General features: G+C 40.8%; 1 protein-coding gene across 1 annotated transcript in view; it reads left to right on the top strand.

Annotated features, from left to right (window-relative positions):
• The window catches only part of MED4 (mediator complex subunit 4), a 1,135,161-nt gene that overhangs the window by 560,998 nt on the left and 549,038 nt on the right, over positions 1–25,125 (top strand). The gene's annotated exons all lie outside the window — the stretch shown is intronic.

Below are 25,125 nucleotides of genomic sequence, written 5' to 3'. Positions count from 1 at the left end.
TGCTGAAGAAAATTAGCACAAGACATTCAATTTGTCACAGCTATTGTTTCCCACCTGAGCAGGTGATAAAATCTCAGGTCAATGAAGTGTGACAGGAAGTGTGCCGAAGGATTCTGGGAAGGTTTCCTTATTCCTCACAGAGTACCACAAGGAAAGATATTGAATATCATCTTATGTGGTTGAGAGCCACAATTTTTGCAGCTGTCTTGACAGCAGCCTGAGGATAAATCTGACATATAGAACAGGGCAAAGTCAAGAGAATCTCAGAAAAATGGAGTGAGAGTTCTGATGGAATCAGTAACCTCTAGACTTTTTTAATAACATGAGTTACTAAATCTCTATATTGTTCAAGCTACTTTGACTTGGGTTTTCTGACTGAAGCTGAAGTATTTTATCTGATAGAGAAGTTCAGTTGCCTCATCTATAAAATCAGCATAATAATAGCTACTGCATAAGCTTGTTACAAATATTAAGGTAAATAATGTATATAAAGAGCTTAGTACAATGTCTGCTACATCATAAACTCAAATCAAATGTTTTTGTTACTCTTATTGCCAGGTATTTTGACAAAATAAGAAAATCAATTATAGAGTTATACTTGATAGTCTAACAATGGAATGTTCATTTTCTAAATTATGAAATTATATGGAGGCATTGAGAGAGGAAATATAATGTCTAATAATTCCTGATTAAAATGTAAATGGTTACTTTCCTTTCTTAATAAATTACATGCTAAGGAAAAAGACAAGAAAGAGTATAGGGTGGAGGTAAGAATAAAGAAGGGATCTCCACCACTTCCATCAAGCCCCTGAAATCATTGAAATATTATATCTTGCCAATAGTGGTTGAACCTGCCTCTTCCAGCTCTGCCCTTTCCCAGCTCCTTGTTCTTCCCTACCCTCCTTACCTCCAAATTGCTGTCAAGTTCCCTAGCTTAATCCCTCAATAGTGGGCAGTGCATACAGGCTTCTCCTACAGGATTCTTAACATCTTAAACCATAGATTGGACTCAATTTGAGCACCAAAACCTTGAGTGTGTGTGTGTGTGTGCACAGAGAGGTTTATCTAAACACTAAAGCAACAAAAATTATCATGATTATAGAAAATTGAGATAGATGGAAAAATTAGAGTGTCTCACCTTCCTCAGCAGGACTATTTCCTTTAACACATCCTCACATGTGTTGATCAATCTAGTAATGAATACTTCAAATTGTAGCATTTCAGTCTTTTTTAGGAGCCCAAGAATAGCACGTACAGCCCACAAATATGTTTCTAATATTTACTCTTATTTTTTTTCCTCTACCTTATGTTCCTAATCCAGAAGTTCTTAGACATTTTTATGTATCCCAGGATCTCACAGGGCCTCAAGGGTCCCTGGTTCCACTGCCAAGCAAATAAACAATCACTTAAAATGGCCAGCACACATGGGTTTGGTGTTTCCCATGAATCACTTCTTGGCCTGCGGCACAAGACATGAGGGACAATACTTTACCCTGTTCACATCCTACCCTATTCATAGTCTTTATGGTCTCGGACATGAAGACCCTGGACCCCAGACCCCACTCAGTAGTCCATTAAGGTAGAAACCAGAGTCCTGGAATAATTTGCAATGTTTCCAAAAAGCTAATGGAAACTTAACACTCAACTCAGCCTCACAAGGTGGTATCATTAAACAAGGAAGGTAAACTAGGTTAACAAGTAAGGTGACTAACCAGTCACTGTTTCTGTGGATATTCTCTGAGTTAGTATCTTCCATAAGTTAAACACCTACTACTATATGGCCAGCCCCATGCTCAAAGTTATTCCTGTGTTGCTCCTATTCTTTGAGATCCAAGTTTCACTGAATCCTGATCCCACCTGTTAGTGCAGGACCACAATCTTGAGTACAGGTGCCCCCAGATATTTCTGGGAGTCCCAGGGGATGTCTCACAGGTGGTCAAGTCCCATCAACTCTGCCATTTCTTTTCTTCTGTTCTAGCTTCCTCTGCTGGTCACTACCTCATGCTCTAGCCTGTCTGCCCCAGTGGACACCTCTGCTACTTTCCACTTCCCCCCAGGAACAGCCACCAGGCACTGGAGGCTTTGGGGTGCCGAGCAGTCAAATGGGCTTTGACAAAGATGTGGAGAACACATGTATCTCTATACTCTATCAGTGGAATACCCAATACTGCTGTTGCTGCCTATCTGAAAGTTTTCAGCGAAGCAGTTCTTTCTGCTGGTATTTAGGGTCCACTTCCCCTCCACCTCTCCCTTCATCTCTATGACTTGATCAGACCTGGCCATGGAAGGCAAAGCCATGGGACAAACACGACACCACACCACACTGGGAATTACGCCCCCTTCGCCAGGACCACGTCTTTGTGACTGCAGCAGATTTGTCTCACCTGGTCCTGAGGGAGGAGGGGTTCTAGCTGAGGAGGCTTGCAAGCCTCATTGCCTATCAAACTTTCAGTGTTTGAAGGCCTATCCTATCAGGCCTTCAAACACATGTGCTTGACATTTTCTGATCCCTAGGGATGAACAAGACTTAGGATCCTGCTATAACTAAATTACCCAGTAAGTTTGATCCTATTGCTCTCTTCTCATAAATAATGACACTAAGGCTTATGGAGATTAAGAGATTTAGTCAAAGCTCCATAGCAGTGCCTTGATCAATATTAAAGATAAATTTGTTAATTAATGAATACAGTTTTATAGCAAAATATTTCAAAACTGGCGACATGAAGAATTGGAATAAGGGGTAAGAATTAATGAAAGAGGTGTGAGTGTCAAAATAATTGGGAAGATCCACTCTAAGTCCAAGCTCCCCAAATCATGCAGGCATGCCTCTAGGGCTCTCTGGGATATAAACCACCATGAAACCCCAAGATATAAACCTCTGCATAACTCCACTGAAGAAATCTAGTTTGTTTTTGTCTTCATTTTCACTACAACACAATACTGTAAGGGACAGCAGTGAGACATTTGATTTAAGGCTGAAATTTATGATAGAGACTGTCAAGTAAAGAAAAGAACCAAACTTTTAAAAAATAAAGTGAGTTTTATTCAGAAGTCCCACTGAGGACTATAGGCAGAGGCCTATGGCTTAGGAGGGGTTTTTCAGAGAGGTTCTGTCAGACTTCTCCAATGCAGTGTTTCTGTTCACAGTTAACATACAGATGGTGAAGATTCAGTACATGCAAAACCACATCAAAGTTTGTGTGCAAGAGTACCTCTGGTTATAGACTATAGAGAAATAATCATTAACTCCATCAGATATATAGGAAAAGGCAAAGATTAGGGTCACTTATCATTTAAGAAATATAATGACCTGTCAGACAACCAAACACCGCATGTTCTCACTCATAGGTGGGAACTGAACAATGAGAACACTTGGACACAGGGTGGGGAACATCACACACTGGGGCCTGTGGGGTGGGAGGTTGGGGGAGGGATAGCGTTAGGAGAATACCTAATGTAAATGACGAGTTAATGGGTACAGCAAACCAACACAGCACATGTATACCTATGTAACAAATCTGCACGTTGTGCACATGCACCCTAGAACTTAAAGTACGAAAAAAAAAAGAAAAGAAATACAATGACTCGGGCAAGCAACATGTGCGGCCATGAGCTCTATCCTATTTTGTCTTCAAAGCATTATTCGGAGGAGCTAGATTTCATCACAAAGTCAGGGGTTCAAAGAGAAATGAGCAAACAAGGCTTCTTATGTTTGTGACTTTGTCTCACAAGTTCTCATCAACCATTCAGTTACATTGACAGGTCCAATGTCAATTGTTCCACATAGCTAGGAAGGCTCTTTCCTGTTAGTGCAGGTTGCTAATCTTCAGTTGTAGTCGCAATGTATAAGCATCGGGTCCAGCATAATACTTTCCTAATCATTGGAAAACATGCTTCAGATCACATCTATTTTTCTTGTTAGCATGATCCAGGTTTTTTTTTTTTTTTTTTCCTGCCGTTACCCTTTTCTGCACCTAACACAATATCTCATTATTACAAGGATACTACAGATTATACATATGAATACATACTTAATAGCATCAATGCGAGTTACACAGATTGAGGAAAATGATAGTCATTTAACAAAACCAGAACATACATTTGCATTTTTTCTTTTTAAGGCAGAGTCTCGCACTGTCACCCAGGCTGGAGTGCAGTGGCACTATCTCAGCTCACTGCAACCTCTGCCTCCCAGGTTCAAGTGATTCTCATGCCTCGGCCTCTCAAGTACCAGGGATTACAGACATTTGCCACCACACTTGGCTAATTTTTTCTTTGTAGTTTTAGTAGAGACAGAGTTTCACTATCTTGGCCAGGCTGGTCTTGAACTCCTTGCCTCAAATGATCTGCTCACCTCAGCTTCCCAAAGTGCTAGGATTACAGGCATGAACTACCACGCCCAAATTGTACTTTTTTTTTTTTTCTTTTTGTACCCATATTTATTAGAAACTTTTCCATGAAAGGCAATTTTGTGCTAATTGCAAATGTTTGGAGAGAAGAATTCATAACAATAACTATGCATGGCAAAATTTAGTCATGGTTAAAACCTGATGAAAGTTTTCAATTGACAAGGAAATCTAGTTATTTTTATCATATGTAGCATTTTAAGATAAGAACCAGAATCATGACTGACAGTGTTACATCAGGACCACTGAACTTTTATAAGTTTCATGCAATCTTTAGAATACTCACATTAACAATATATTCATATATATATATATATATAACTTTAGAAAAGATTTAACTTATCAAAATGTGACTGACTAAAATAACATATTAGATTTTATGAATTTATATAATTTTTATAACATTTGTATCAATAACATACTCATACATAAATGTAACTGAAAGAAAATCTAGTATCATTTATTATTTGAAAATGGCTCCCAAAATTTACCAAATAAGTCTAATCATTTAATCCAAAAAGACTTAATTTAGGATTTTTCCTGGGGAAACCTACAAAAGATGTCAAAAGTTTTAATACATTTGATCAAAACAGAATTACAGTTAGTTGTAAAATAATAGTTATTTATTTAACCAGAGTGATAACCAAAAGACTTCAAAGGCAATACAGAAAGTTACATAAATGTGACTGGGCGCAGTGGCTCACACCTGTAATCTCAGCACTTTGGGAAGCTGAGGTGGTTGGATCACCTGAGGTCAGGAGTTCGAGACCAGCCTGACCAACATAGATAAACCCCGTCTCTACTAAAAAAAAAAAAAATACAAAATTAGCCAGGCGTGGTGGTGCATGCCTGTAATCCCAGCTACTCGGGAGGCTGAGGCAGGAGAATCACTTGAACCTGGGAGGCAGAGGTTGTGGTGAGCCAAGGTCATGCCATTGCACTCCAGCCTGGGTAACAAGATAGAAACTTCATCTCAAAAACAAACAAACAAAAAAAAACAACAACAAAAAAACAGTTACATGAATGTAAAAACTTTAGCCCCTTTAGAATTCAGTTTTGCTAAGTAATCAAAAACCTAATAAGACAGTATAGGAATTATCTTGGTAAAATGTAACATCTTTGTTATTTAAGCCAGTTACTAAATAGGTTAAAAAATAAATAACTAAACAAACAAACAAACCAAAAAACATCCTGCAGTGTGATTGCTTCTCCTTATGAGAAACCCATTTAAATTACCTGGAAGCTAAATCTGATGAAAAGGGACTTAAATTTAATCAGACACAGAGTGTGTCCAGGGTTGTGAGTGAACACTATATTATAGAAGAATGTAAATAAGGAAACTAGTACCTTAAGGAGAGCACAAGGCTTTTAGTAACAGTATGGAGAGTTCTTTGGTCACATGGAACAATTTAGACACATCAAGAAAAGCCAAGAGCAAAGAATCAGCTTATACTGAACAAAAATGCTTTTTTGACCTTCAAGATAAATGTTTCATTATCAGGCCACAACAGCAGAGATGGAACAAGAGGGAAAAAAGTTACAGGAGTTGGCAAAAAAAAAAAAAACAACTAAAGGAGAGAGTTATCATAATTAAAAATTGAAAACTTTTGTAATTTTACTAACAGCAAATTAATACTTTTAAAAAGCATCGTTCTATCATAGAGAACCAAAATATTTAGTTTTATATTAGTGCATTTTTAATATCAAAGCTCAATCTTTAGAAATACTGATATAAGTAATTTTCCTTTAATTAGAGCCAACTTAATAATATATTAAATTACTTTCATAAATTATCCTTTTACAAACCTTATGACTTATGTAGGCCATTTAAAAATGCTTACAGAACTTTCTGCTTTGTCCTATACTTCTTTCTTATATAATCAATCATTTTACTTTAGGACAAAAAATTTACCAAACAACATTCTTGTCTCAGACAAAAATTATTCTCTTTATTCTTTAACCTTCCTTACAAACAAATATATCTTCATATCTATAACTTTTTCACATCTCTCTCTCCTACTTACTGGTTCCTTTCTATCTTGTTTAATAAATACTTTTAATAACCTCTGAATTAGACAAAATTATTCCTTTTCTTAATAAAGATCACATTTGTATGCCATTTCAAATAATTTTTCTCATAAAAAACACATTTCACTTTTTGACATATACTATATATGGTACTATACATATTAATTAGGATTTTTAACTCTCAGTAACCTTAAATTTTAGTGAAAACTTTGGAGGCAAGAAATCTTGAATTGTCTGTCATATATTAGTATTTTATAAAGAGAACCATTTTTAGAAACATAATTTTTTTTTTTTTTTTTGAGTGGAGTCTCGCTCTGTCACCCAGGAGTGCAGTGGCACGATCTTGGCTCACTGCAAGCTCCGCTTCCCAGGTTCATTCTATTCTCCTGTCTCAGCCTCCCAAGTAGCTGGGACTACAGGTGCCCACCACCATGCCTGGCTAATTTTTTTTGTATTTTCAGTAGAGACGGGGTTTCACTGTGTTAAGCAGGATGGTCTCAATCTCCTGACCTTGCGATCCACCCACCTTGGCCTCCCAGAGTGCTGGGATTACAGGCATGAGCCACCACGCCTGGCCTAGAAACATAATTTTTTAAATATGTAACATATGTAACATAATTTTAAATATGTAAACATATGTAACATAATTTTTTAAATTAAAAATGATCCAGGCATTTAATGAGTATTTATTATTTAACATAACTTTAAGATTTCAAATCACATGAAAAGTTTATTTATAATATTTACCCCATTTACGTTTATTTAACTGATTTATTTTTTGACAGTTTACCTAGATTACTTATGAGAACTGAGATATTAGACTAAGCTAGTCATCATTTTATGTTATCTCTTTGTTAACCATTTTTAGAGCTTGTGAATATCAGATGTTCACCTAAGTAAAAACCATGAAGTGAAAAATACAGATATTTTTCTCAAAAGATTTAGCTGTTTTAATTAAATCAAAAATATTCAACTAGTCTTATTTATCGAAAATTACACTAAGATCATTCTCTTTTGGGCTGAGTTTATAGTCTTCATGTCAAACCCTGACATCTTAAAACATTTATTAGAGACATATATAAAACTGTCTGACCAGTAAACCTAGGAAAGAAAATGTATGTTGACAATTTTGAAGACATTTCTATTATTATTTTACCAATAATTTTAACCAGCATATTTGTTAAATATTTACTTAAGTCATATGAACTTGGAAAATATTTGGGCTTGCTAATTTACAAGCTAATTCATTTATAAGTCAATTTGATACCATGTATACAACCTATAACATAATATGTGTACACGTACATAAACACATATGCACACATAGAAATGAAGATCTTATAGTATTCATTCTTAGAATTTTGGTGATGACATAGTAACACAAACTCACTGGTTTATAAAAGATGTCTGGATATAAATTATATTTCTGACAAAATAAGGACCTGTTCACATGGCTGAACTTTATTTGTCCTGATGGGTAACCTAATGAAGGCTGTCAGCCAAAATTGTGGGCAAAGCATTTTCATGGAAGTTTGGTTTAAAAACCTCTTTACCACCTTTTTCCTTTCAGTTTCAAGTGAGTTTATGGTTAAATTTTCAATGTTTACATTTTAGCTTAAAATGACTGAATTGTATAAGAAAAACAAAATCTCCAAGTAGCTTGAATTAGTACTATCTTAAAGAGTGTGTTTTTATTTGAGCATCGGTAAAAAAGTCATCAGATTCAAAGTAGGCATGAGATAGAAGACTTAGAAGACTCTGCATTTTAACTTTACAATTAAAATGAATTTTTCAATAATGATAATTTGAGTTCCAAATTTTCCTTGATGTAATTTGCCCATTGGTTTAAAATATGCACAAGAACGGGCCATAATATGTAGCCATCTGGAGTCCTGGAAAACCTGGCATGCCTTAATGTTTAAGAATTCCATTTTTGACCATTTCAATATTGAATTTCCTTTAGTAAACCTCTCCCATCAAGGGAGATATTTGCAAGCATAGGCTCACTATGTGTTATACATTAAGTCACTCATTTTTTTATCTTTCAACTAAAAGAATTTTCTTTCTCAAAGACATGAAAAGCCTCAAGATGCCTTTGTCAAGGAGTGAGAGCAACTAGCTGAAAAAAAGCAAGAATCATCAATCAAGTGGGAGGTCTGAGACTTAGGAGAAACTCATCTGCTCATCTGCAACTGTGGAAGAGCCAGAGGGGCTCAAAGGGTTTAAGCTGGTAGCAAGGCACCAGGTCCCACAATGTTTCAGATGATCCTGGGCAGTCTATTCTTGAGTCCTTTTGTGGTCACCATTATTTTCTACTAAAAAAAATAATCACACTTTTAGAGGATTAAAGTTAGTTTTATTCAGAAATCTTACTGAGAATTATAGACCAAGGCCTAAAGCTCAGGAGAAGTCTTTCAGAGATGTTCTGTCAGACTTCTCCAATGTATTTCAGTTAACGGTTTATATACAGGTGGTGAAGATTAAGTACATGTAAAATCACGTCAAAGTTTGGGTAAAAGAGTACATCTAGTTATAGACTACAGAGAAATAATCACTAACCCTGTCAGATGTTATCTTTTTTTTTTTTTTTTTTTTTTTTTTTTTTTTTTTTTTGAGATGGAGTCTTGCGCTGTATCACTCAGGCTGGAGTGCGGTGGCATGATCTTGGCTTACTGCAACCTCCACCTCCTGGGTTCATGCCTCAGCTTCCTAAGTAGCTGGGATTACAGGCTTGCACTACCATGCCCAGCTAATTTTTGTATTTTTAGTAGAGGCAGGGTTTCACCATGTTGGCCGGGCTGGTCTCTAACTCCTGACCTCAAGTGATCCACCTGCCTCCACCTCCCAAAGTGTTGGAATTACAGGTGTAAGCCACTGAGTCCGGCCCAGATGTTATCTTATGTGTAGGAAAAGGCAAGGACTAAGATCCTTTATTTTTTAATGAATATAGTGACTTAGACAAGAGATGTGGGAGCCATGTGCTCTATTCTGTTTTGTCTTCAAGACATTTTCCTGGAAAGCTGCATGTCATCAGAGTCATGAGTTCAAGCTGAAATGAGTGAACATAGCTTCTTATATTTACTACTTTGTCTTTCAAGACTTACCATCTAAGTATACCTCAGTACACCCCAGGTAGAAGGATGAACATGATTACCCTAGGCAGGATGTGAGAGACAAAGCAGCCACAGTGTCAGTCTCTATTTGAATATAGTAAAGATGGAAAACAGAGAAAACAATATTACTCTGCTTTTTATGGGGCAACAATTGAACACAGATGAGTAAAAAGAATTTCAGATGAAGAATGTTTAAGCAGGAAAACAAGGTCGATTATCCCAAATCTTCATGACCATATAAGCCAGAGTTCTTGGTTTCAAAAGAATAGAAATCAACTCCAGCTAGCTTACCAGAAGAGAAATTTATTGGAAAGCCTTTGGGAACAGAGAGATTTGTTAGGAAGCCTGGAGAACCAGGCTTGGAAGAGGCAAAAAACAAAGGGAATCAAGGCACTAACCCCTTCTAGGTCATGCCTTAGGACAGGCTTGTTGGCACACGGTTGCCCCTGAACATGGTTGCCTCTGAACATTCCACGTTGCCCTGGCACTCGGCAGTGGCCTTACCACCACTGGATACTGGCTTCCCTCACTGCTACATCGCCATGGTCCCTGGACAAAGGGAACCATACTGCCGCCAGAACATATCTGAGCTGCTCTGGCTTGTTTGTGCACCTCACTCTAAATTCACAGTCCCTGGAAGAGCCCACAATGGGTCAAGCTTTGACCACATGGTCCCTCTGTAGCTGCTAAGGGGCAGAAAAAGCAATCATGGTCTTTTCAGCTTTCCTGGTAGAAGATAGAGCCCTGCTTTATGGCCACACTTACACAGCACCAGGTTCCTCAGACATGGGAGGGAGGTTTAGATCATAGGTACGCTCTGCCTTGGTCTGCTCAGGCTGCCATAACTAAATTCCAAAGACAAGGTGGCTTAAATAATAGGAATTTATTTCTCACAGTTCTGGAGGTTGGAAGGCCGAGATCATGGTGTCAGCAGTGTTGTTTCCTCCTGCGTTCTCTCTCCTCAACTTGTAGATGGCTGTCTTCTCCCTGTGTCCTCACATAGCCATCTCTCTGTGCATGTACATTCCTGGTGTCTAGATGCAAGCGCAGATTGCCTCTTCTTTTAAGGACTGCAGTCAGATTGGATTAGGTTCCACTCCAATAACCCCACTGTAATTAATTTAAAGGCTCTATATCCACATATAGTCAGATTCTGAGGTACTGAAAGCTAGGGCTTCAACACACAATATATTAGGTGACACACTTCACCTAGAACATTCTCCCAAATGGAAAATGTCTTCTACTCCAGTAACTGAAAGTGAAGCAGTAAGTGGGAACTAGATCCAATATGTGCTTAAATATAGAATACCTAACTTGGTAGAAAAGTTCCTTGTAGCTGAAACATTGAAGCCAACAAGTATACTCAAGAAGCAATTATTCTAGGTCATTCCCTCTCATTCTGGTGGGCCAGCAGCAGTAGTGGCACCTGGGAGCCCATCAGACAAGCAGAACCTCAGGCTCCACCGCAACCCCACCCAGTCAGAACTGGTACTTTACCTGCCTCCCAGGTGATGTTTCTGCACCTCACTGTTGGAGAAGCTCTGCTCCAGGCACTTCTCAAAGTAAAAAGATTTGCTTTCTGCAGATAAGAGTGTGTGGGTTCACATGCCTCTGGGCTTCTGCCTGAATCCTGATGCAGAAAAGGGACCTAATCCCAAAAGCTATTCCAATGGGCCCCCTGTCTTAAGACCTGGCCACTAGCAGGAACAGGCCCAGAAAGCCTTCATTCAAGGCCACCATGACAAGAGCATGGCAGAGACTGTTTCCTGGTTTGAGAGGGTAACCTTTATAACATTTTGATGTTTATTTTTAAATGCTTGTAGTAGACTGTGGGCCACTCTCTGAGTTTCCACCATTTCCTTAGGCAAGGTTCTTAAGCTCCTCGTAGCTCAGTTTTCTCATCTGAAAATAGGGATAATAGCCCCTATCTCATAAGGCTGTCAGGATTCAATGGGGGTAATCCTTGTAGTCTCAGAATAATGCCTGGCACATAGTAAGTGCTACAGATATGAGCTATTACTATGATTATATTTACTTCAGAAAAGGCAAAAGGAGTACTGTGACCTCTTTTTTAGATTTATTATACCCTAGGAGTCAACATGCAACCAGAGAATATATTCCCTGTGATCCATCTGGATGCCTGAACTGTTTGCCAGAATTTAAACTATTCATGCAAATATTTTCAAACCATACAAGCTCCTCTGGCTTTAGGGCCAGTTTCTGGCTCTGTTACTAAATATAATCTGGCTGGTGAATAGATTTACACGTGAAAGTTGAGTTACTGGAATCTAATGTCAACCCTTAGCCTGAGGAAAGAGAGGAAGACAAAGACGCTAAAGAAACCCAGTCAGATTGGGGGAAAACAATACAGAGCATTTTATACTTCTTTCACAGAGATGTTTTGTGTCTCCCTTGACAGGGAGCAAGAAGAAAGGAAAATTCTTAGAGCAGGGAGTCAAAGGAAGAAGGCACACATTTTCACTATATACACGTACCAGAAAGGCAAATCATTACCCTGTTTTGGTTAGCCCCAAAGCTGTCAGTCAGCTTCTCACTTGAGAGAGAAGGAAACTTTAACATTACAAAACACAAAATCAATCAAAGAGAAGCCAGCACGTCGGAGCTGAAGCTTAAAGAGTCAGCTGAGGACAGCCAGTATGCCCTGGTCCCTGGTCACTACCAGACAGGGAAAGAACGGTACATAGTCAAACCCAGAGGTACATGGAAGAAGGAAGTGTGTTTGGTAGGATTTTGTTTTGTTCTGTTTCCCTTGAGCTCTGAAACCTTAATAGAACAGAGTAAGGCAAATCTGTGATCCAGTATGTCTGAACCAGAGGCTTCAGGAGCTGTAGAGGATGAACCAAAAGCCAGGGTGAGGAATCATCCTGCCTGCTCAGTGCAAATGGGTCTGCATCTGGGGACTCCTCATGTGACAACAGGCACTGCCTTTCTGGAAATAGTTTGGATCCCTGTCAAGCATAGTCTATAATTTTAGACTTCCAGGAAATAATTGGGTGAATTCTCCAGGTCTTAATTATATTCTGTGGAATTCGTGAGATTTGCCGTTTTCCCATTGCTTTCCTTAGAAACCTGCCTTGGTGTCCAACTTGGCAAAAGCCTATATTCTGAACAGAAAAGGAACTGACTCCCTGCCACTTGACGCCACAAACTTGATTCCACTAAAGAGCAGCTGTCATTACCTTTTGCTTTTTGTTGACCTTGAAGACAGGTGATAGCAGGAAGGGAAATCTAGCTTGAGAGAAGGTGTGACACAGGCCAATGTGCTCTGCCGGGAATGTTGTCCCTTCAATTTGCATGCCTAATTTCTGTTCACCCATTAGATCTGAGTGTACATATCAGCTGCGCAGAGTAGCCTTCCTAGTCACCTGCTCTACTGGACAAACCCCTGCAGTGATTAATTTTATGTGTCCAGCTGGCTGGGCCACAGTGCGCCAAGATATTTGGTCACTTTATTCTGGATGTCTTTGAAAGATTGTTGTTGGGTGAGGTTTATATTTAAATCACTGGTCTTTAAGTAGAGTAGTTTGCCTTCCCTAGTGTGGCTGGGCTTCATCTAATCGGTTGAAGGCCTAAACAAAACAAAAGGTCAATCTCCCCTGAACAAAGAGGAGTTCCCCAGCAGACGGCCTTCAACTTCATACGAAATGTGGGCTCTTCCTGGTTCCACTGCAGACTGTCTTTGGACTGTAAACCAAAAATAAGGTTCTGAGGTTCCCAGACCATCTGAATGGACTTCCTCCTCAGTCAGGGCTCTTTTAAAACTTAACATGAGAGACTGCTTCAGGCCATGATGGGAAGTGGGGGTCAGACATGCCTCCTCATACCTCTCTGGCATTAACATCAACACAAGACTTGAAGTCTGATAAGAAACATTTTACAACCTGTTCTCACTGAAGCCTGAAGGCTTCCTCTACAAATTAGAACTTGGGTCTCCACAGTCCTTTATCTTAACCCAGACATTCCTTTCTATTGATTCCAGGTCTTTAGGTAAACTCAACCAATTGTCAACCAGAAAAATTTACCTGTAAGCTGGAAACTCACCCCCACCTCCCACCAGCCCCCACTGCTTCAAGATGTCCCACCTTTCTGGAACATAGCAATGTATTTCTTCAATGTATTTGATTGATGTCTCATGCCTCCCTAAAATGTATTTAACCAAGCTGCACCCTGACCACCTTGGGCACATATTCTCAGGACCTCCTGAGGGCTGTGTCACAGGCCAATGGTTACGCATATTTGGCTCAGAATAAATCTTTTCAAACAGTACTCAAACTGCAACTCTTTCCTGATTCTCTGACCTGCCAGCCTCTCCCATGAGACTTTGGACTCACCAAACCTCCACAATCACATGACCCAGTTCTTTAAAACAAAGTCTTTCTATATCTATACACATCTTATTGATTCTGTTTTTCAGTAGAACCCTAATACACCACCCACCCCACACACATTCTTAACCTCAGCCCTTGTTCATGCCCTTCAGAGGTTCATTCCAATATGCAGCCATTTTATTCATTGTTCCATCTGTTTCTTTAACGTCTTTACAGAATGTAAGTTCATAAAGGCTGGGTACGTCTGCCTTGTTCTTTCTGTTTTTGTTCCTAGTTCTTTTCAGAGTGCTGGGCACATAGCTAAAGCTAGTAAATCTGGGCTGAATGAGTGAATGCCTAAAGTTCTCCAATAGACTATGTACTGGGGAGGCCTCTATATGCAAACAGTTCTTTTTTTTTTTGAGACGGATTCTTGCTTTGTCACCAGGCTGGAGTGCAGTGGCAGGATCTCGGCTCACTGCAACCTCTGCCTCCCAGGTTCAAGCAATTCTCCTGCCTCAGCCTCCCAAGTAGCTGGGACTACAGGGGCGTGCCACCATACCCAGCTAATTTTTATATTTTTAGTAGAAACAGGGTTTCACCACGTTGTCCAAGATGGTCTCAATCTCTTGACCTTGTGATCTGCCCACCTTGGCCCTCCAAAGCGCTGGGATTACAGGCGTGAGCCACTGTGCCCAGCCATAAACAGTTCTAATACAAGTGAGAACACTGTGTTAAAAGTGCTCATGGCCAGGCAAGGTAACTCACACCTGTAATCCCAGCACTTTGGGAGGCCAAGATGAGAGGATGGCTTGAGCCCAAGGGGTTGAGGCTGCAGTGAGCTGTGATTGAGCCACTGCACTCCAGCTGGATGGCTTCTTTTTTTTTTTTTTTTTTTTTGAGCCTATTTCAAAAACCAAACTTGATATGGTTTGGCTGTGTCCCCATCCAAATCTTGAATTCTAGCTCCCATCTTTCTCGTGTGTCGTGGGAGACAGCCGGTGGGAGGTAACTGAATCATGAGGGTGGGTCTTTCCCATGCTGTTCTCATGGTAGTTAATAAGTCTGATGAGATCTGATGGTTTTATAAAGGAGAGTTCCCCTGCACATGCTCTCTCTCCTACCTGCTGCCATGTAGGACATCCCTTTGCTCTTCCTTTATCTTCTATCATGATTGTAAGCCCTTCCTAGCCATGTGGAACTGTGAGTCCATTAAACTTCTTTCCTGTATAAATTACCCAGTCTTGGACTGGGTGCAGTGGCTCATGCCTGTAATCCCAGCACTTTGGGAGGTCAAGACGGGTGGATCACTTGAGGTCAGAAGTTTGAGACCAGCCTGGCCAACATGGTGAAACCCCATCTCTACTAAAAAAAAAACAAACATTAGCCAGGCACGGTGGCATGTGCCTGTAGTCCCAGCTACTCAGAAGGCTGAGGCACTAGAATCACTTGAACCCAGATGGCAGAGGTTGCAGTTAGCCAAGATGGCGTCACTGCACTCCACCCTGGGCAACAGAGTGAGACTCAGTCTCAAAATAAATAAATAAATTACCCAGTCTCAAGTATGTCTTTATTCACAACCTGAGAACAGGCTAATACAAGACCCAAGAGTGAACTTGTTAAAGGTGATATTGATCATGTCACTCCTCCAGTCTAAAGCCTCCAGTGCCCTCCATGTCAAGGTCTTATGGCTGTGGCTCAGGCCCTTTCTGATGTCCCCTTCCTATCCTTACCTCTCTCACCTTCCCCTGGTCACTCTCCCCCTTGTTCACTCCATGCCAAGTCATGTTGGCTTCTCTGTTGTCCCTTGAACAAATCAAGCAATCCCTGACAGTAGGGCCTTTGCCTCTGCCTGGGAGGCTCTTCCCCAGCTCTCCACCCAGCTTCTCCCTCACCTGCCTCGAGTCTTTCCTCAGGTGTCACTGTCTCAGTGAGGGATATCTCGACTACTGTATGTCAAATTGCAACCAACCCACCCCTCACTCCCAAACCTCTTTACTAATTTCTATTTTTTTTCATCTCACTTAGCACCTCCTCACATGTCATATGACTTGTCAATCTGTTATGCCTTCTCACAGTGCTAAGATATGAGCTCCACAGGGTAGGGACTTCTGTTTTGCCCACTGAAAGCTGACACACAGAAGGCATTCAGTCAATGTTTGTTGAGTGAATGAATGAATGAATGAATGAATGAAATGAATGATTATGCTGGGACAAAACTGTCATTTCTTAACAAAAAGCATTTTTTTAAGGGCAGACAGCTGTCCTCCCAATGGCTTGTGAAGACTGAATTCCTTGGTTAATTTATTTCCAGGCCACATTCCTTATATCCAATTTAAGCTGGGATTTTTCCAAGTCAATTAAATCAGGATTAAATTTTTAAAAAATGTTGGCGAATGCACCTAACACAGTTCCTGGCACAGTATAGGTACCTTATCAATTGTTTCCCATCTGCTTTCTGATAAGTATGGGATTTTATTATCCTGAAGGAGTGGGATGGAGGATTGTTTAATAGGAGTCCTTTTGGTAAGAGGGACAAATGATCTGGTACAACTGCAGAGACTGCTCTTCCAGACTTGTGGATAGCAATGACACATCAACACACTGACATCATGGAAAGGCACCTCCATAGAGATAAGCTATAGAATTTCTGGGCTTCTGAACAAGGAGACTACCACAAGCCTGCTCTCTGTATTTGGGCGCCATTTTTACTGTTGATGGCCTTGCCCTTGCTCCTCAGTGACCCCTAGCATTTTGCTTATTTGAAAAATTTTTTTTAGATTTATTTATGTTTAAACTCCTCTTACTATCATTCCCAAGCCTTCTGACATTTTGTTTCAAAGCACAGTATCAACATCAGAATGATCTGAAGTACAAAACAGTGGTTTGTGTTCGTCAAGATGTGCTGGCACCATGAGTTGCAGTTTGACATAGTCTCCCACTCTGGGAACCGCAGCTCTTAAGACTGAACTTTCTAAGAGGCAGTAAAATCACTTAGCAATGGCTCTTTTTAGTGTAAGTGTTGCGGGATTTTTAAGGAATTAGAGAGACCGATGGGGTTTAGGAGGATATTTATTAATCATTCAGGTGCACCTGCCCAGTCGGATTAGCATTCAAAGGACTGGGCCCTGAACAAAGAGTTAAGTTACCTTTTAAGCATTTCATGGGGCAGGGAGAGATCTGTGCAGGGGGAAGCATACTACGGAAGTGAGAAACAAAGGCGGTTATTCAATCAATTGAGACATGCATTACATCATTTCTTACTTTTCAAGGAAGAACATGTTTTGCAACTTGAGTTTATCTGTCTAGTGACCTTGCAGCTGCACAGCTAGGGCAACAGGATTTTCACAATGCCTAGGAAAGGAGGAGAGATAAGGCTCACTAGCCACAGAAAAACAGGCAGTTAATTTTTAAAGGACTCCAGCTCTTTCTCTTTCTCAGGGGGAATTGGGTTTTCTTATATACAACTGAGTTTTTGCTTACACACTCCTTAATTTCTTTTAATTCCTGTTCCATAAAGAGGCACATCTTTATGGAAGGAGAGCCTGGGTAACTGACACTTGCTCCAGTTGACTGTTCCACAATGAGCAACTCTATGCAAACCTACCCCCAAAGGCTGAGTTTGCTGAGAAGCTGAAGAAAAAGACTCACAAATCCAGTTTCTCAGAAAGAAACATTTAACAGGGACTTATGGAAAGAAGCCATGTCTTGGGAAGCTGAGAGATGGTGGATCCCTGTACCCACTCTCCAGAAAGTATTTTTTACATAGCAATTTGTTTTAGTGAAATGTGTAACTGGTCATGTCTCAGACCCTCTGCAAAACTCATGACTAGTGGAAAAGCCAGGTAAGGTCTTTATGAGGGGTTATCTATGCTGCAGGCCTTGTTTCTTGACCTTGCTGCAGAACACCTTGGTCTATAGGAGTCAAACATTGGTCATTATGACAGTTTCACTTCAAGGTGGTATCACTCTTGCCATACAACAGGCTATTCTCTTATACTCCACCCCTGAAAACCGGCCCTTACAATCTCACGTGCCCTCCTCCTCTGGCATAGTCCCTGCACCTAGATGGAGGATGCTTGATATTATATAGCTTTAGCAATAGTGCATTGGCTCCATTGGAGCTGCCACTACAACAGTAAAGGCAAAGCAAGGCAGTAAACAACATATACATATAATACCTAAACAAAGAACTAGCTTCATCCAAACCAGCCCAAAACCAATCATTGAAAAGAGGAGTTTGGTCTGAAAGAGTGGTTATTTTGGGTTTTCATATCAGTCATTAATTTAGTGATATTATCCAATTCATCAGGAATATAAACATAGCATTCATTTTTTGATTGCACAAGTCCCCCTTGTGTATTAGTGAGCATGTCTAAAGCCATGTGATTTTGGAGAACAGACTTTCTCATGAGAGTTACTTCTGTGTTTCAGAGACAGATTCTCATGTGGCTATTATTAAAAGCTTTATTTGTATAATTTGTTGGAGCTTCCACATGCTGAATAACATCTTTAATGTCCAGTTAAGGAAGGAAAATAGAGACTAAGTTGTCATACCAATAGAAAGCAGATTGGGCCCAATCAGATTCTAAATGAGGGAAATTCCTAGGCTTTGAAAGAGTGTGAACCATCTGACTTTGCACCCATGTGTAACCGCAAGAACATATTAATTTGTGCCATGCATCCAGGAAGTTCCATGTGGGCCAACCAAGAGATGCCTGGATATATTACCCATTCTGTAGCATGCCAATCCATACTTTTAATATTATAATATATAAACATCTGTCTCTTGGTGGCCATCCTATATCCCTTGTTCTATTTGGACAGATAGCTTTAGAATTACTCTTTTGTTCCCAACATGGGGGGACAAGTTGACTAGGCTGGCCAAAAGATAGTTAACCAAATAAATTCATCCTATATTTGGGTTATATCATTGCAGTATCAGGTCATTTCATTCTTTAACTGAAGTGTTACAGGTGGAGACTGAGTTATTTTCATTGACAGAAAAACTCCTCCCATGTCCCTTCTCAGAAAGAATAGTATTAATGGGGCATTAGGTTATTTTATCTCTAGTCACATTGTATTCAATACCATCATGTAAATGTGGAAAGCCATAACATATTCCTGATATTCTTTCTCTCATCCTTGGAAGGGAACTACCCAACACTGTAGGCCAGAAACAATAGAGAGTGGCATGAGACTGCATACCCAACAGGTGTTTTTCTGTGAGCCACCAGCATAGTCTTGGCCCTTTGTAGGAAAAGGTTTGCTTCATAGGCGACAGCTGGTAATAGTGGTGACAGAACATAACAACTAAAGATGAAAAGAAACAAACAGTGGGTACTGGCAGGGAAGGTCTCCATCTGTTAGGATTACATTAGTTGCTTTATTGAGGGTCATTAACAAAGATGCAGCTCTTGTGTTTTTCAAAGGAGCAGTGTACCATACATGTTGCTTAGAGGATAAAATGTTAGCAACTGTAGTTGGAGTAATTTAGTTGGGAGTTCACCATACCAAGGAACCCACCACCATGCCATAGGGTGTGAGTATTTCTTCTGAACATTTACAGCACGTGACCATAGGTCTGGTGCTCAGTAAGGTCAGTGGTGACCACTCTAACTGTCCAAGGTACTCTCTACTCTCTGGCAGGAAATAGTCTCTCCAGACTGGGGGTATTTGCTATTCTAAGCCCCAGTAGAGTGTCCCCTCCCTTGTACTATGTCCGTTGGCATCTTCATGTGCAAAGTAGGCTGGTTATCTATGAGGTCTGGGAGCAAAGCTGTTGTGTCAGTTATCCATATATGCACAGTGGTAGGCTTTGGGGGTCAGTTGTCCCAACTGGTCATTAGGGGCACATGTCCTCCCTCTGGCTGAGTTGAAAGAGATAAGGGCTGCAGATAACACATTCATCTACCCATGCAAGACAGGATTCCCCAGTAAAGTTTGAATTTGTGCTTTTAATAGGCCATTTTGTTCTCTCAATTGACCCTACTGCTTGGGGTTTATATGGGAGATGAAAATGCCCTGCTATATCATGCTCCCTGGCCCAATCCTGAGGGTCATGTCCAGCAAAATGGGTCCCTGAGTCACTGTCAATGTGCCAGGGATATCCATACATAGTACCAAGAGCCCCTAATCCTTTAATAGTACTGGCTTGATTTGCTCGCTTACAAGGAAAACTTTGCACAGTCCAGTAGCAGCATCTACACAGGTCAATACATACTTTTTACCTTGACTTACAGGGAGAGATCCTGTCTATCCACTTGCCAGTCTTTGACAGGGTGGACAGCCTTATAAATGTGTCCTGCTTGATGGGGTCTATCAAGCAGGACACATATGTGGACACAATCGCAAACATGGTAAACAGTCTGTTACAACTGTTGGGAGGTTACTATATTTTAAGGGTAGTCTGCCCCCTTGACTATCTCCCAGGCTACTCTTGTACTTCTGTGACCACTTGTTATACACCTAGGTCACTTGTTCAGTGGCCTGGGCCGACATGATGTTAGGATGTCAGCTTCCATATTTCCCAGAACTGAGACTTTTGTGTTTGGGGCCACTTTAAACACAATTAAATAGGCCATAGGTTGTTGCAACTTCTCCCATATGTCTTGCCACATGTTCATGCCCCATATGAGTCTGTGCATAATTATCTATTTTTCTCATTCCCTTTAGGCTAGCCACATAGGTAAACCTTAAAAGACAGTCCGATGATCAGTACAGGTGGCAAGGGGCCAAGACTCATGTGTCACTAATAACCAAGCAGTCTGCAATTCAGCCCATTCATTACTCTGTTTGTACCCGTATCAAGCCAGATAGTGTCAGTTGGTGGTTGTATTGCCACAGCAGTTTAAATACAGGGATTTCCCCTGCGAGAGCCATCTGTGTACCAAGCATCATCCAGATGAGTAATGCTCCTTCTCTTATGGTGTCAGGCACTGGAGAAGCACCTGAGTAGCAGTTGCTCATATGTAACAGAGCCTAACATAGCATGCAGTTCTGGGTTTAATGAGCTCATTACCAGAACCCTTCATCGTTGCAAATAGGCACGCCATTTATTCAAGATAGGTGTCTGGGTTCCAGCAGAGGTGGGTCTTTTAAACAATCCTTCTCTCCATCCCTTGATTGGTAGACCTGTTCTCACAGATGCAAGAAGGGTCCTTGTTAATGGTTCCACCTGCGGTAGAGCATTAAATACTGCTGGCACTTGTTCAGTGGGAGAGCATCTGGTTTCAGCCCCTTTCCATAATTGTGACCAAAATTCTAGGCCCAATTCATACCCTCAGGAGGAGCAGTAACATCCAAAGTCCTAGCTGAACCCTCTAAAGAGGTACCTAAGGCTTGTGCATGCTGTACTAGCACGTTAGCCTGTTCACAAACTTCCTGCTGAGGTATGTCCCAATCCCAATGTGTCCCATTTCTAATAATTCTATAGTCCCATTTCAAAGAAGTGGTCTTAAACATTGGGGCTAAGTGTGGAATAAGTTATCTCCAATAGCCCAAAAGACCCACGCATGTGTGGATTTCTTTTACTGTTTTCTAAATTGGAAGTCGTTGGATTTTGATATGGTTTGGCTGTATCCTCAGCCAAATTTCATCTTGAATTATAGTTTCCATAATCCCCATGTGTCATGGGAGGGACCAGGTGGAGATCAATGAATCATGGGGGCAGTTTCTACCATGCTGTTCTCATGATAGTGAGTGAGTTCTCACGAGATCTGATGGTTTTATAAGGGACTTCCCACTTCATTTGGCACTTCTCCTTCCTGCTGCCATGTGAAGAAGGACATGTTTGCTTCCCCTTCTGCCATGATTGTAAGTTTCCTGAGGCCTCCCAGGCATGCTGAACTGTGAGTCAGTTAAACCTCTTTCCTTTATAAATTACCAAGTCTCAGGTATGTCTTTATTAGCAGCATGAGAACAAACTAATATAGACTTTGTCAATTACTGTACCCGGTATGAAACCAGTCTTCTCCTGAGAACTTCACTGCAGGTCCTGGGCCCTGGATGTTCTGAGGATTGATTACCCATCCTTGTTCCCATAGATGAACACACAATGCTGTAAGGCTTTTCTGTGTTAACCAAAAAAGTTAGGCAGATGTCTCAATCAGTAGATGTTTATTGAGCCAACGTTTGAGGAAGCACTGGGAAAAACACAAGTCACAGCAACATCTGTGTCCTGTGCTTTCCAAAGAGGGCTTGGGAACTCAGTGTTTAAGGGACAAAGAGCAAGCAGGAGGGAAAAAGAAAGGGAAAGTAGGCAGTGAGGCAGATATTTACATTCTTGTGAAGCTCTAGTTAACACTAAGTAAATCTATGTTTTACATAAGATAAGGTAAACATTTGAAAAGAGGGAGTAGGCCAGGAGCAGTGGCTCATGCCTGTAATCCCAGCACTTTAAGATGGCAAAGTGGGCAGATTACTTGAGCCCAAGAGTTCAAGACCAACCTGGGCAACATAACAAAACTCCATCTCTACTGAAAACACAAAAATTAGCCAGGCATGGTGATATGTGCTTGTGGTCTCAGTTACTCAGGAGGATGAGGTGGGAAAAATCACCTGAGCTCAGGAAGTTGAGGCTGCAGTGAGCTGTGATCATGCCACTGCACTCCAGCCTGGGTGTTGGAGTGCGACCATTTAAAAAAAAAAAAAAAAAAAAAGAAGGAAAGAATGAAAGAAAAGAAGGAGTAGAGGAAAAAGAAGTTAATTATGCATCCATTTCAATGTAGGCAGAGGAGTGATTTATTGTCTTGCCCTTGGTCTGTGCCTGGGAAGATAAGCTAGATAAGTTTGTTATCAATACTGTCGGTGTGAGATTTAACAGAAATCACCTTCAGGAGTTAAACTTTGGTTGCAGACCCATGGTTAGAATTGGCATGTGCTGATTTTGTAGGGGGACATGTATCTTGAATGATTTCAGGGCTAACAAGGAATTTTCTTGTAAGCAATTTGTGAGGCAGACTATCTGGACATTGTTGGAACCTGGCTTAGGTATAATGCTGTGACAGAGGGTTGTGAAGTTACACCTCTCTGGTTAGGGGAAGAAAGGAAGGCAGTGTTGCATGACTTAGTTCCCAGTCCTAACTTTCTCCTTGGCATAGTGAGTTTGGGGTCCCAAGGTTTCATTTTCTTTTACACCTGTCACACATTAAAATCTTCAGAGGCTAACAAAATGTCATCAATATAATGAAACGAAGAAAGAAAGGATAGGAATTAGAAAAAAGACAAGTCTCTAGCCACTATTCCTTGACAAATAGTAGGATTTCGAATACATCCCTGGGGCAACAGGTGAAAAGTCCACTAGTAGACTTGCCAGGGAAAAGCAAATTGGTCTTGTGATTGTTCAATGGAGGAGTGTTAAAAAAGGCATTAGCCAAATCTGAGACAGTGTGATGTGTGCTCAGTGCAGATACTATGTTGTCAACTATTTAACTAATATTAAGAACTGCAGGCCGGGTCTGGATGTGGTGGCTCATGCCTGTAATCCCAGCACTTTTGGAGGCCAAGGTTGGTAAATCACCTGAGGTCAGGAGTTCGAGGTCAGCCTGGCCAACATGATGAAACCCTGTCTCTAGTAAAAATACAAAAATTAACCAGGTATGGTAGTGCATGCCTGAAATCCCAGCTATTCAGGAGGCTGAGACAGGAGAATCACTTGAACTCAGGAGGTGGAGTTTGCAGTGAGCCGAGATCATGCCACTGCACTCTAGCCTGGGTGACAAAGCAAGACTCCATCAAAAAAAAAAAAAAAAAAAGAAAAGAAAAGAAAAGAAAGAAAGAAAGAAAGAAAGAAAAAAAAAAAAGAACTGCAGGCCAGGAACAGTGGTTCACACCTGTAATCCCAGCACTTTGGAAGGCTGAGGTGTTAAGGTTTCACCAATGCACCACAATGTAGCAGTTTCTCTTTGTGAGGTATTACCTGGAGTTCTTTGTCTCACCACCAAGAGAATTAAGGAGCGTGGACACAAAGGGTGAGGTTGGAGCAAAAGTTTAAAAAGCGAAAGAAGAAAACTTTCTGCCATGGAGAGAGGGCCCAGAAGAGGGTTGCCATTTTTACAGTTGAATACAAAGGCTTTTGTAAGAAACCAATGAGGGCTTGGCATCTTATTTGCATATGATACAAATTTCTGGTAGCTCCACCCCATTCTCCTAATGCACATGTGGGCCCTTAGCTTGAGTTACTCTATATTGCTTTGTTCCCCATACTGTGCATGTGTTGGGGTACAGAATTTTCCATTGTGGGCAAGTCTGGGCAAGTCACCTGTGTAGCCTTTATTATCTGTGTGGCTATGGGCATGTCTTAGGCAAGCCCCCTGTGCAAGTTCCCTTACCCGTGCCTGCAGGCTCTTCTTTTACTTGAAAGAATTCAACCGAGGACTCACCATAACTGCCTGCCTGACCTGTTTCTTCCTTTCTCCTCTCTCAGAGGTGAGCAGATTACTTGAGTCCAGGAGTTCAAGACCACCCTGGGCAACATGGTGAAATCCAGTCTGTACAAAAATTACAAAAATTAGCCAGACATGCTGACACATGCCTGTAGTCCCAACTGCTTGGGAGACTGAGGCAGGATGATCATTTGTGCCCAAGATGCAGAGGTTGCAGTGAGTCAAGATTGCACCAATGCACTCCAGCCAAAAAAAAAAAAGCAAAAAAACAAAGAACTGTAACATTATTCAATTGCCAGGTCTAGTGCCATTTGCCAGGTATCCTCTGGTTCATGTACAGGTCAGATGGGGCTGTGAAATAGGCTTTGAGCTGGACAGATAATATGCACCTTTGTCAGTTCCTCAATAGTTGCACTTATTTCAGCATGACTCCCAAGCAGTTTGTATTATTTAATGTTGACAACTTGACTAGGGACAGGGAGTAGTATGGGTTCCCATTTTGCCTCTCTCCTGAGAATGCTTTTACTACACATACCTTCAGTCTGAATTATCCCAATGGAGTTTGCAAAGTGCTTCCTAACAGAATATCCATGCCCAAAATGTTTTCTGGAATAGAGGAAATAAATACCATATATGGGGCAAGGGGAGCTTTTCCAATACCTAGATGTATTAAAGTTCTTTTCATTGGGATCCTAAGGCCCTACTAACCATCAGTGGTGGCCCGCTGACAGCATGTCTTTCTGGATTTCCATGGATTAAAGTACATTCTGTCCTATTGCTGGAACGTGGGGTTGACCTTGGCCCCACTCCTAATCTTGGGGCCAGGGCGAGATGCACCCTTGATAAGCCAGGGCATTAGAATAAG

This window comes from Macaca thibetana, chromosome 17 (genome assembly GCF_024542745.1).
Source record: "Macaca thibetana thibetana isolate TM-01 chromosome 17, ASM2454274v1, whole genome shotgun sequence".
NCBI classification, from domain to species: domain Eukaryota; kingdom Metazoa; phylum Chordata; class Mammalia; order Primates; family Cercopithecidae; genus Macaca; species Macaca thibetana.
Note: the sequence above shows the minus strand (reverse complement) of the source record. Positions and strands in the feature narration are given on the sequence as shown.